The sequence below is a fragment of the Tiliqua scincoides genome, chromosome 6 (assembly GCF_035046505.1).
Source record: "Tiliqua scincoides isolate rTilSci1 chromosome 6, rTilSci1.hap2, whole genome shotgun sequence".
In the NCBI taxonomy this organism is placed as follows: Eukaryota; Metazoa; Chordata; class Lepidosauria; order Squamata; family Scincidae; genus Tiliqua; species Tiliqua scincoides.
In genome coordinates, this window is record NC_089826.1 from 46274690 (window position 1) to 46286667 (window position 11978).

The window sequence follows — 11978 nt, forward strand, 5'->3', positions numbered from 1 at the left end:
GATAACCTGGTGCCAAACTGTGAAGGGCTTTAAAAGTCAATACCTGCACCGTGAATTGGGCCTGGAAACGAATGGGCAGTCAGTATAGTAGCTAAAGTAGCGGTTCAACAGAATCAAACCGCCTAGCTCTAGCAATACCTGGGCTGCCACTTTCTGCACTCATTGCAACTTGAGAGCCATCTTCAAGGGCAGCCCCATGTCGAGTTTGTTACAGTAATTCAGTCACGAAGGCACAGACAACCATGGTCAGGTTGAACTGACTCAAGTACAGCTGTAGCAGGTACACCCACTGAAGCTGGGCAAATGCACCCTACAGTTACCCAGACATTACAATGTTTAGGCCTGACAATGTTTTAAATTCTAATATCTCTTTAATATCTTTAAGTGAGACTGATCAGGAGTTACTGACCAAACTTATGGTCCATTTATTATTCGAAAAAAAGGAGAGAAAAAATACACCTAACACATAATTTTCTTTAATTTCTTTCTTCTACTCATTTTCAGTGACTCAAGGTATACAGCCAGTAGTTTTTTTCAGAGTCTTTGTCCACAGTTGTCTAAACTTTAGTTCTATGACTCTTCCAGTCTGGTCAGAAAGAAATGCTGTTTACAAAGCAGCCTGAAAAAAGCTTTCCTTCAGGGCAGAACTGACATAAGTATAATTCCGTTGCTTGTGGTAATTGCTTGAGTTAAAAATATTAAAGCCAACAGGAACAAAGTTTAATTTCATGGAGTGAGATTCATTCAAATTGCTATAAATCTTTCATAGTACAGTAAACTTTGTTCTTAATTATAATAAAAAGAGTATGCTGAAATGAGAAAGGCAGCTTTGTTCTGTCCCTACAGTCATGAATAACATTGTGGTGATACTGCGCTAAGTGAGTTCAGAGATAATTCTCTTTCCTTCTACCAATATGTTTGTGCTCATTGGTTGATGCACCTTGCCAGGTATCTCTGCTAATTGACTTCAGGCACAATCCTAGCCAACTTCCAGCACTGGCATAGCTGTGCCAGTTGGGCATGTGCTGCATCCTGCAGTTGGGGGGAAGTCACAGAGGCTTCCTCAAGGTAGGGCAATGTTTGTTCCCTTACCTCAAAGTTGCATCAGCCTTATGTCGGTGATGGAAAGTGGGTTAGGATTGCGCCCTTCCTCAGACAGAAGACTGAGCGCTATCCCTGTATACGAAGGAAGGAAGAAGCCAAGTCTTGCTTGCCACAGAGGCAAAAATGTACTAGGGAAAAAGACATGGGGGCGAAAAAATGAGTGGGCTGAATTGTAGCATGATTGCTTCCTTCTGCTTAGCATCTATCATGATGTTCTGAAAAGCCAGAAATAGCATCCCCAGACAAGATCAGTCTTTTTTTCTTGCAAAATCTTGGCCCATGTTCATCTCATATGATGCGAGACCACACACTTGAATGCTCCAGTTTAATTACTAGCATAATCTGAAACATCTCCACCTATCTTTAAAGCATTGATATATAAATGAAATTAAAATTGCTAAGAATTTGGGATAGAAATATACCAGGCCAAGGTTATCAGATAGTGCAAACCCCTGTGAGTTCCTTTACTTCAATGAGTTCTTACTATCTTCTTATCTTTGTCTTCAGCTCTGTTGGGAAGATATTTAAAATAACATTTATAATAATAACTTCTCCTTAGGTATAGATCTGAGATTGTGAATTATGGTCTCAGATGTGGGGAAAAAACAACAGACCTTCCATTAAGCTTCAGTTAATGCCTGCGAACTTTTCATTAATTAAATCATGTACCATGTTTTGACTTTATAGTGACTTAAATTTCTTTTCTTTGTTCTGCTTCAGTGTTTCCAATTTTTTCTTTTATACTGCACAGAGCTAAAGGCTAAAGTAAAAGTCATGATATGTTCCACAACATCCAATTTTGGTTCCAATCAACCCTTTGCCTTGGGACCATAATAAGATATTGAAAACAGTTGTTAAGTCTGAGGAAATGTATTTTCATTAATCCCAATATTTCTATACAGCCTTATACAGATCTATCTTATCTCTCACCTTTTCCAGTGCTTTGGACTGAACAGAAAATAAAGATATGATGACTTTAATAATACGTGTTTATTATGTAGGAGCCAGAACAAACAGGTTGATAATCCTTTATTTTCCAGTCATATCTCTGCTCTTTTTGCTGCTGTAGCTATATCTAGAAAGAACTTGATGCAAAAAGTATGAAAGTTACAAAACACATTGGTTTATGTATTTATTACAGTAGAGGGTAATCACAATTACTGGGGAGTTAAAGCACCTTCCTTCCAAGGAAAGGCCTCAGCGTTGGAAACTTTTTCATATAGAAAAAGATGGTGAAGTGGGGAGCATAACTGGGGGCCTGATCCAATTCCTGGCCAACACCAGTCTCCCATGTGCTGCCCGGGAGATGGCCATTGCAGAAGTGTCATAAGGCACTTCATGGTGGCCAGAAGGAGGGAGGCATTGGCACTGGGCCTCTGTGCTGATCAGAGGAGCCCTGGGAGCCGTGGTAAGTATCCCACCAAGTGACTTGGGGGTGTTCTGGGGTGGGGGGAGAGCAGAGGGAAGGTGGCACAGTGGTGAATCTGGGTGGGAGAGGGTGTGGAGGAGGGCAGTTCATACCCGGGGGGGGGGGTGTGTGTGACAGGGATGGTGGCAGAGGCTGCCACCAGATCCTGTCCTTGACCTGAAAGCCCTACACTAGTCTACTTGGATCTGCACCAGCAATTCAGCTGGTCTAGGTCCAAGAAGACCCATAGTGGCTGCAGGGGCTTGACAAAAGGTAAGGGAACTAATGTTATCTTACCGTGAAGATACCTTTGGCAGCCTCCCTGCCCATGTGGGATACAATGGTAGCTGGGGAGAGAGAGAGAGAGAGAGAGAGAGAGAGAGAGGTCTTCTTTTTCTTTCAGAACACTAAAGCTGGGGGTCATCCAATGATTGGTGGGAGATTTAAGACAAAGGAAGTACTTCACAGAGTGTAGAATTAATCTATGGAATTCATGACCGCAGGATGCAATGTTGACCACTAGCTTAGATGACTTTAAAAAGGGTTGTAGACAAATTCCTGGAGGACAAGGCTATCACTGGCTATTGGTCAAAAAGGCTGTGTGCTACCTCCAGGTTCAGCAACAGTGGTCCTCTGAAAAAGCATTGCAGAGGAGCAACAGCTGAGTATGGATGTGTCCACATCTTCCATTTATGGACTACCCAGAAGCCACTGGTGGGCCATTAGGGCTGGGCCAAATGATGTTTCTGTTGATATGTTGAGGTGGCATGATGCTTTGAGTCAATGCTGACAGCAATGAGTACTTCATAGTGACACTGCTGCATGCTAAAAACAATTGGTCCTTAAATAGGGTTGCCCTCCAGGACTGGCCCACTACCTCCTGGAATCAGCAGCCAACTCCAGGAGACTACCAAAAGAAATCTTGGAGATCTGAAGAGGGCTGCCTTGGCTTAATGACCTGACATCTTGCAGGAAAAAATCCCCAGGAATAGCTTCCATCATAGCCATCAATCTTCTCCTGAAGTGATTGCTCTTTCACATGATAGGATTGTCAGATTCAATATGACAGCATTTTTTGAGCTCTATGAGTGTATCAGTAATGTAAGACTGCTTTCACTGAAAGTCATCCTTCCTGTCATGTGCAGCTACAGCGTCAAAGTGTATTCCATAGGCTGTGGTTTCATGACAGGCGTTCAGAAGTTCCTCAGCAGACCAATCAACGTGAAAAGTAGTTATACTGCTAAAAGGTTTCATTACCCAGTTTGGAATATGACTTTGTCCCGCTGATAATAACTGGGTGTACTATGAATAGAGCATCATTTTCCTGAGCATGTCTTCTGGTATAAAATTGCACATGTGTGATCAGGGTTTAGGCTAATCTGGCAGCTTAGCAGCAGTGGGAACCCAAGACTGCAGCTCAGTGGCAAGGTTCTCCTTTGCATGCAGAAGGTCCCAGGTTCGAAGGTATCCTTGGTACCTCCAAATAGGGCTGGGAGAGTTTGCTGTCTGGAACCTTTGAGAGCCACACAATCTGTTTTGTCCTAGATGGGCCAATTGGCCTGGACTCAGTACGCAGGACTGCATTTGTGCTGCAAAATGATGTGCGTGCAGTGGGTGGGGAGGCAGATGAGGCAGAGCCTCCCCATTGGGATCCTTTGAAAAACAGCACTGCCAGTGTGTGAGCCACATGGCACTGCTCAATGGACTCAGATGGGCAGGCTCTGCCTCACCTTCCTCCCCACCCACTGCATGTCCTTGGCACACAATGGGGCAGTTCAAAACTGGCAATAAATGGCAAGTTGACACAAGTAAAACACAAAACCAAACAATCACTGGAAGTGTTTTGTTTATGTGTGGACAAAGCAGGACATTGCACCCATGTTGAAGATACCAGAACAAGTCCATTTCTTTGTTAGTGTTTGGGGGATTTGTTCACTTCCAAGATTCCTAGTGGAGGGCCCATTCTGCACCTTTCTGAAGTTCTCTCAAGTGGTTGGACAAATTATGAGGATCTGTAGAGTCTCATGAGTCAAGTTCATTAGTTAGCACTTTTTTTAAAGATGGTGGAGCTAGGAATGTCCTATTTTGTTTAGATCTCTAAGCACCACCCTAGCCCCAACTGGGCCAGAATTGCTCCAGTTCCACCCTGAACTCGAGTCTTCCCAAGCCTGAAGTGAGCCATTGCCACCTCCTTCCCTTGCTTTAAGGTGTGCACATACCACCCTGTTTCCTTTCTGCTATGTCCACCACTGCCCTTCCTTCCTGCTACAGTGGTATTTGTCAAAATCAAGAAGAGGAAAGCAGAAGCTTGTAGGGAGAAAGAGTGGCAGCCTCTAGGAGTTTCCCTGAAGCATCTCCCCCCACTCTGTTTTTTGTAAAAAGACTCTGTCACAGGAAGAGGAAGCAATAAAGGGAGCCAACCAAGATGGTATGTGAGTATCTTGTGACCATGTCTATGTCTCTCACCTTACCTCATTAGCAGGGTACCTTGACTGCCACTCCTAATTACAGCTTACCAGCCAAGACAGTGTTCCCAACATTATTATGATTAATTATTATTATTAACAGCATTTACATATTGCTTTTCAACAACAACAACAAAAAGCTCACAAAGCGGTTAACTGGAAAGATCATATAACTCCATGGCTTATTACAAACTCTTTTCATGCCCAAAACTGAAACTCTTCTTGAAACACGAGGTAACAAAAACTACACACATTCCTTTTGGAAACAAACTTCTTCATGTTTCCATTTTCTTTCCTATATATTTTTTCATTGGTATTGTCTTTGTTCATATGGCTTTAAAGAACCGCTTCAGAAAGAGGTGTATTCCCCCCCCACACACACCACAAACCTGAGATTATTTCTTATATAGATTGCAGGGACTTTGGGGGGCATTTTGCATTTACATCACTATCCAACATGAGCAACAGAAAACAATCTACCTCTAAACTGGATGCCATAAGGCACGGTGTAATTGAAATTCTGATCTGATGTTTCAAGCCGCTCGAAGAGGCTGACAGTTCTTCCGAGTTCCGTGCAGTAAGATCAAAGGCTGTGCCGACACCCAGTCAGTTTTACAGTCAATTTCAGGGCAGATGAAAATACTGTTATTCCCCACACTGTAAAAGCTTTATTTATCAGAGGAGTCTTTTTTTCCATAGATGGTACTGCATTTAATTTCACACATTCTGTGACCATTCAGCTGTGTGATATGATAGCCCCAGGAAGCAACAAGGTTTCAGACAGCAAATGCAACTCTGTGCTGAAGTCCACAAAGTAGTAATAAATCTGAAGGATGCCATTTGCAGCCCATAATAGAGATGCAGTCCCACAGAGACGGTGAATATTGCATTGAAATTAGAGTGATACAAATATGTACTGTACTTTTCTAATTTTCCCCCTACATAGCTTTCACACCCCTACATACCTCTACATAGCTAGATGTGGGAGAAAACAGTTTTATTTTTCCGTGGATTTGGTATTTTCCTTTATTTTAAATTTCACTATAATAATAAAGAAGGAAGGAAAGACACAATAGGAAGGAAAATAAGAAAAAAAACAAGCAACAAACAACATTAAAGATACATAAAGAATAGAAAAAAATAAAACCCAAAGAATATTTATAATAGAGTAGCACAGGCAGTACTGAGTGTTCTAATTACTTGCAGCTTGTATCTTAATCTTAGGGCGCAATTCTAACTTGCCCTGGAACAGGCAGGTCAGAAGGCCTGTGCCGTATCCAGCGCAAGTTTGGGGCTGGCTGAAGCTCAGCCCAAGGCAAAGGGAAAAACTTCCCCTTACCCTGGGGAGAGCCACAGTGGCTCCAATGAGGTGGCACAGATCCAAGCAGAATGGAACAGCCTGGAGCCGCTCCGCACTGCCCAGGAAGGGGGCTAGGATCCGGCATATCTGCCGGATCCTTGTCCTGCCTCCCCCTCGCTGCCTGCCCACCCACCACCCGCCCTCCCCTCACCCCAAAACGCTTCACTTCTGCTTCTTCCCCTCCCTCCTCACACACCCCCGACAATCACACTGGCCAAGCTCAGCTGGCATGAACTCACCTGCTGCCGCTGCTGCAGAGACTGGATCTGGCCTTCGTATGCTGGCACAGCTTACTCTGAGGGAGGAGCAAATGTGCTTTATGGTATGATTGCGACCCTTCCTGGTCCGTGCAAGGAACTTGCACCTGCCCAGGGCGCAGTTAGGATTGCGCCCTTAAAAATCTAAATTAACACACATATATACACTATATGGTGCAAAAGAGAGCGACTAAGATGATTACGGGGCTGGGGCACCTTCCTTATGAGGAAAGGCTACGGTGTTTGGGCCTCTTCAGCCTAGAAAAGAAGTGCCTGAGGGGGGACATGATTGAGACATACAAAATTATGCAAGGGATGGACAGAGTGGATAGGGCGATGCCCTTTACACTCTCACATAACACCAGAACCAGGGGACATCCACTAAAATTGAGTGTTGGGAGAGTTAGGACAGACAAAAGAAAATATTTCTTTACTCAGCGTGTGGTTGGTCTGTGGAACTCCTTGCCACAGGATGTGGTGATGGCGTCTGGCCTGGACGCCTTTAAAAGGGGATTGGACAAGTTTCTGGAGGAAAAATCCATTACGGGGTACAAGCCATGATGTGTATGTGCAACCTCCTGATTTTAGAAATTGGCTATGTCAGAATGCCAGATGCAAGGGAGGGTACCAGGATGAGGTCTCTTGTTATCTGGTGTGCTCCCTGGGGCATTTGGTGGGCCGCTGTGGGATACAGGAAGCTGGACTAGATGGGCCTATGGCCTGATCCAGTGGGGCTGTTCTTATGTTCAAATGTTAAAAGTGCAGAAAGTGGTGTTAGGTATTTTTATTCCAAGGGCACATTTTTATAAATTTTAAATTATAGCCACTTTAAAAGTGCACTAGGCAGGTGATATAGGTAGTATAGTGTCAGCAGATGTAACCACAGACATGCACTTCCTGCATTAAATAATAAATAAAAACCAAATAAAACAGGGTTGTTTTGTTTTGGAAGATTTGGGGTTTTGTTTTGTTTTTTTACAAAAATGTGCAGAAAGCGTTGTGTGTTTTTATTTTGTTATCACCGTTTTCTCCCACCTCTACTTATAGCAAGATTGTTCATTTAGGAAAAATATGCATTGAATTTAATTGAGCCTTTTTCTTCTATTTTCCAATTTCCAACTGCTCTGAACTGAGGCCAAGGTATAAATAGAAACTATAAACAACTAATTGGCACAAGCTCTGAAATATGAGTGATTGCTTTTGTGGAAAAGTTCTCATTGTGTTAACAAGTATTGCAGTTGACGTGTATTAAAACCTTCCTTTGATTAAAGGGTTGTTATCATCACAGATATTTATGAGTACCTTATGTTTTGTTTTCTGTTTTCAGGGTCATTTTTATGGATGAGGGAAATGGGGAGTAAACCACTCCTTGTCATCGACACCTCCGGCATTTAATCTTCCCATATTTGAAATATCTCTGCTTTCTTATGTACCCTTACTTTTGTATAAAACGTTTTTCATCCAAAAGTAGAAACAGTACAAAAGCACTTAAATCAAAGGAGAGAAGGAAACTAGAACAATAATAGTTGGCATTGTATAGTAGAGCTCATATATTAGCATGATATACTGTAGTCTTTAAAACAGCACTGAAACAGTCCAATGCTACCTAATTCCTTCTTGCCAATGCAGTCTTGCCAATGGGGTGAATGCTGCATCCCATGGGGGAATTTCACACTCTGGAGGTCTCCTCTGGGTAAGGTAACATTTGTTTCCTTGCCCAGAGGTAAACCTCTTCTACCAGCATGGGTCTACTGAGATCTGCACTAGCTGCCACCTCAGGCTTGAGTGGGCCTGTGAAGGCAGATTGAGGCTGGGAAGGGGGATAGAATATCGGTGGCACCACTGCCTCTAAGACACCCCTTTCCTGGCCTCGATCCACTCCTTCTGCCCTCACCCTTCACACCTCCCACCCCTGCCACCACTGGACTTCAGAGACATGCAGGGAGATGTGGCAGGTGAGGCAGAACCATTCCATCATTGTCCATGGAAAAGTGCCACAGCCACCCCTCCCACAGAAGTTCGTCTTACACCCACTTTCATGGGTGTAAGGAGAGCCTCCTCAGGTGTAAGCAGGCAGGGCAGGTGCTGTGCTTTTCTATGAATGATGGGGCAGTTCTTTCTCACATGCTACACTCACACTCCACGTCCCTGTTGGGCTTTTCTGTCTGGGTCCAGCGATGGTTCTTCTGTGCTGCCGCCATTTGCGGCAAACACTCCTAAAATGGCTGCTGGAAACCATTTTACAACTGTGCTCTTACAACTGTTAAAACTGTGCATTTTACAACTGTTATAAACCCCTCCATGTGCCGACCCAATCGTGGATATTTCAGCTGAATCCTAACCACCACCACCACCACCACTCCCTGGAACCAATGTAGCTGTGCCAATGGAAAGCAAGCTGCATCGAATGGTGGGTGGAGCAGTCACAGAGGCCTCCTGGAGGTAAGGGAACTATCATTCCCCTTAGGGTAAGTCTCTAATGCCACAAAAGGCATACTCAGACTTGTAACAGCTCTTTGGCAAGAGAAGGGAGAGATGTTTCTCCAGTAAGCTAAGCTGAATCACCTGCAACCACTGCAAACTAGTTCTCTTGATGAAATTCAAGAGCCTGCTGGTTGCTGGTTAAGCCATTTCTGCCCAACGTTGCCTGTACGCAACGCAAATGTTTACACCTGTGGGCTGGGTAAAAATGGGTTAAGGAGGGGTTTTTTTGTGCATGTGTCAAATCAGAAATTATACTTTAAGGGATGAAAGGTGGTGAAAAACTGGATTTCCCCGCCCCACCCCCTTGACATTCTTCCTTGAAGAAAACACAGGCTACTGAACTTCAGTTCCTGTCTTGACTCTTTTGTGTACAGCAGCGGTACTCAAACTTTTTCGGACAGTGGCTCCCTTGACCCCCGTGGCTGTTGGCCATGACTCCCCATCATGTTCCTGAGGGCTGGAAGTGACATCATTAAACAGGAAGTGGCCAGAAATATTAACTATATTAAATATAATATTATATTATATTTATTATATTAAATAATAAATATATATTAACTATATTAATATTAATTATATTAATCATATCATCAATTAAATGCAGATCTTAAAAATATATTATTAATGCACAGCAATATACATGCTTTATAAATGATCAGCTGTTGATCACTGTTGGAGACAGGCTGCTAGAGTAGGTAGATTTTGTCTGGTCCAGGAGGACTCATTTTTTTAAACTTTGTAAGCATACCAATAGAATTGTTTTATCAAATGAACTTTGTGAACAACCAGTCTGACCAACATTACACACACACATGCCTGTGGACCCCAATCCAACTAGTCATTTCTCCCATTCTCCTTGGATAGGACTGAACTCTTTATTAATCTAATGAAATTAAATTTTTCCAGCAGCTGGTGGGGAAAACAAAAATAGACCATGAAAATATATCAGAGCTGATAAGGGTTTGGTTAGGAAGCTGATTTGTCTCCTATACTAGGAGAGGCACAGCTCAAGCCTATGCATGTCTACTCAGAAGTAGGTCCTATTAGAGTCAATGGGGCTTACTCCCAGGAAAGTGTGGATAGGATTGGGCTGGCAATCACTTCATCAATGGCTGATAAGTATTCCCTTCAAATAGCAAGATTCATCACTTTAAAAATACAGCCTTTCCTCTTCAGTCAAACAACAAGGTTAATAAATCACTTTAAAAACAGTACCCTTTTTTTGCTCCTGACCAAGTAAAGTGTGTGCTTGTCTCTCCCCTCCCCCTTTGCCAACTGCATGGAAACAACTTTAAGGGGAGGGCGAGGAAAGTGTGAAGGTTTGGAGATTGAAAGGGGGGAGTGGAAGAGGGAGGGGGTTGAAAAGAGAGATTTCACTTTGATGAGAAGTGATCCCAGGCTGCGAATTAGGAACCAATCAGACAAGGATCAGGGAAGGTTACGGACTGCAAGCCAAGCATGGTCGGAAGAGGGCAGGGCGGCAGGAGCCACTCTTGAAGCTGAGCAACTCCCATTTCTTCTGCTTTAAAAAAAAGCGCAGACGACGGGCTTGTATTCTGCCCAGGTGTGTGACTGTATCGCGCCTCCCCTTTGAGTTTCTGGCACCGCCCTAAAGAGCCACATCTCAGTTTGAATAACACTAGGGTACAGGGTTCAGTGACCCTGTCTTTTTAAACAGTGAGAATAGATCATGTATGCTTTCCAATCATTGCTGCTGTATTTCATTTTAACACACTGATTAGGAAGTCCCATGCAATGGGACTCACTTGCTGTGAAAGCGTTTCAAAACCCCAAGATAGTTCCATTAGCCTTGAAATCAGCCCAACTGATGCAACTAGAAGTAATTCTCTTTGCCACCATTTCTTTTTGCTACAATAATTATTACTCCATTAGCACATGGATTGTCCTAATGAATGGAGACAGGTGGCTTGTGTATTTTCCATGCTTCCAGGTGAAAATCCTTAACTCTGGTTGACAAGCTTTAAGGATTTCTATGATCCTGAACTGCCTTCTCCCCTCACTCCTCCAACCCCATGGCAGCCCATATCAAGCCCATAGCGGTCATCTAGCCCTAGAGATAAGACAGACTGGGGATTGCCATGTAAGGGAAGCACTGATAATGTGCTTTCTTTCTCTTTCACAAATGTGGTCCACAGTGGTAGGAAAAGACTGCAGTCTCATGACCCATCCTTATCTGGGTTATGTGCTGATGGAACTTGCATTCCATTAGCGTAAAACCTGGGCAACTAGCACAACAGCTTCTGTGATACTGCCTGAACTATTAGAATGCATGGTCTAGAGGTGGGGATAAGAGACATTTTTTGGGTTGCCCTGGGCATCATCAATCTTTGTCTCTCTCTGCCACCTCCTCTAAGTCTGGCCCTCATTTCTGCAATATGTCCAATGTTCGAAGTTCTGGTTGATTTGACACCCACACACACCATGCATCCAATATCATTTAACACATGTATTTCTCCAACACTCTTTTGCAATTCTTTTATTCTTACCAGTGGGCTGCCCAAAGTGTTAGGCTTGCAGCAGTGAACAGCATGAGAACAGGAACGATCTTTGTTTTCATTCTGCACCACGTACAATGACAGTTTTTCCTGGCTTTACTGAAAAAAGCAACATCTTAACCATAATTACAGCCCAATCCTAACCCACGCTGGAAAGGGGAGGCTAGCTAGTCTGTCCCATATCCAGAGCGGAGCTGGGGCTGCCTGTGGCTCAGTCTGGAACAAGGAGAATGCAGATCCCCTTGCCCTGGGTAATGCTGCAGCAGCTGCAATGGGGCTACAAAAGAGGTGGTGCAGATCCAAGAGCTGTGCCAGTTCACCTGGCAGTGGGGTCAGGAACTGGCCTAAGTGCCAGATCCTGGCCCCACTCCCCACTCTGCCTAA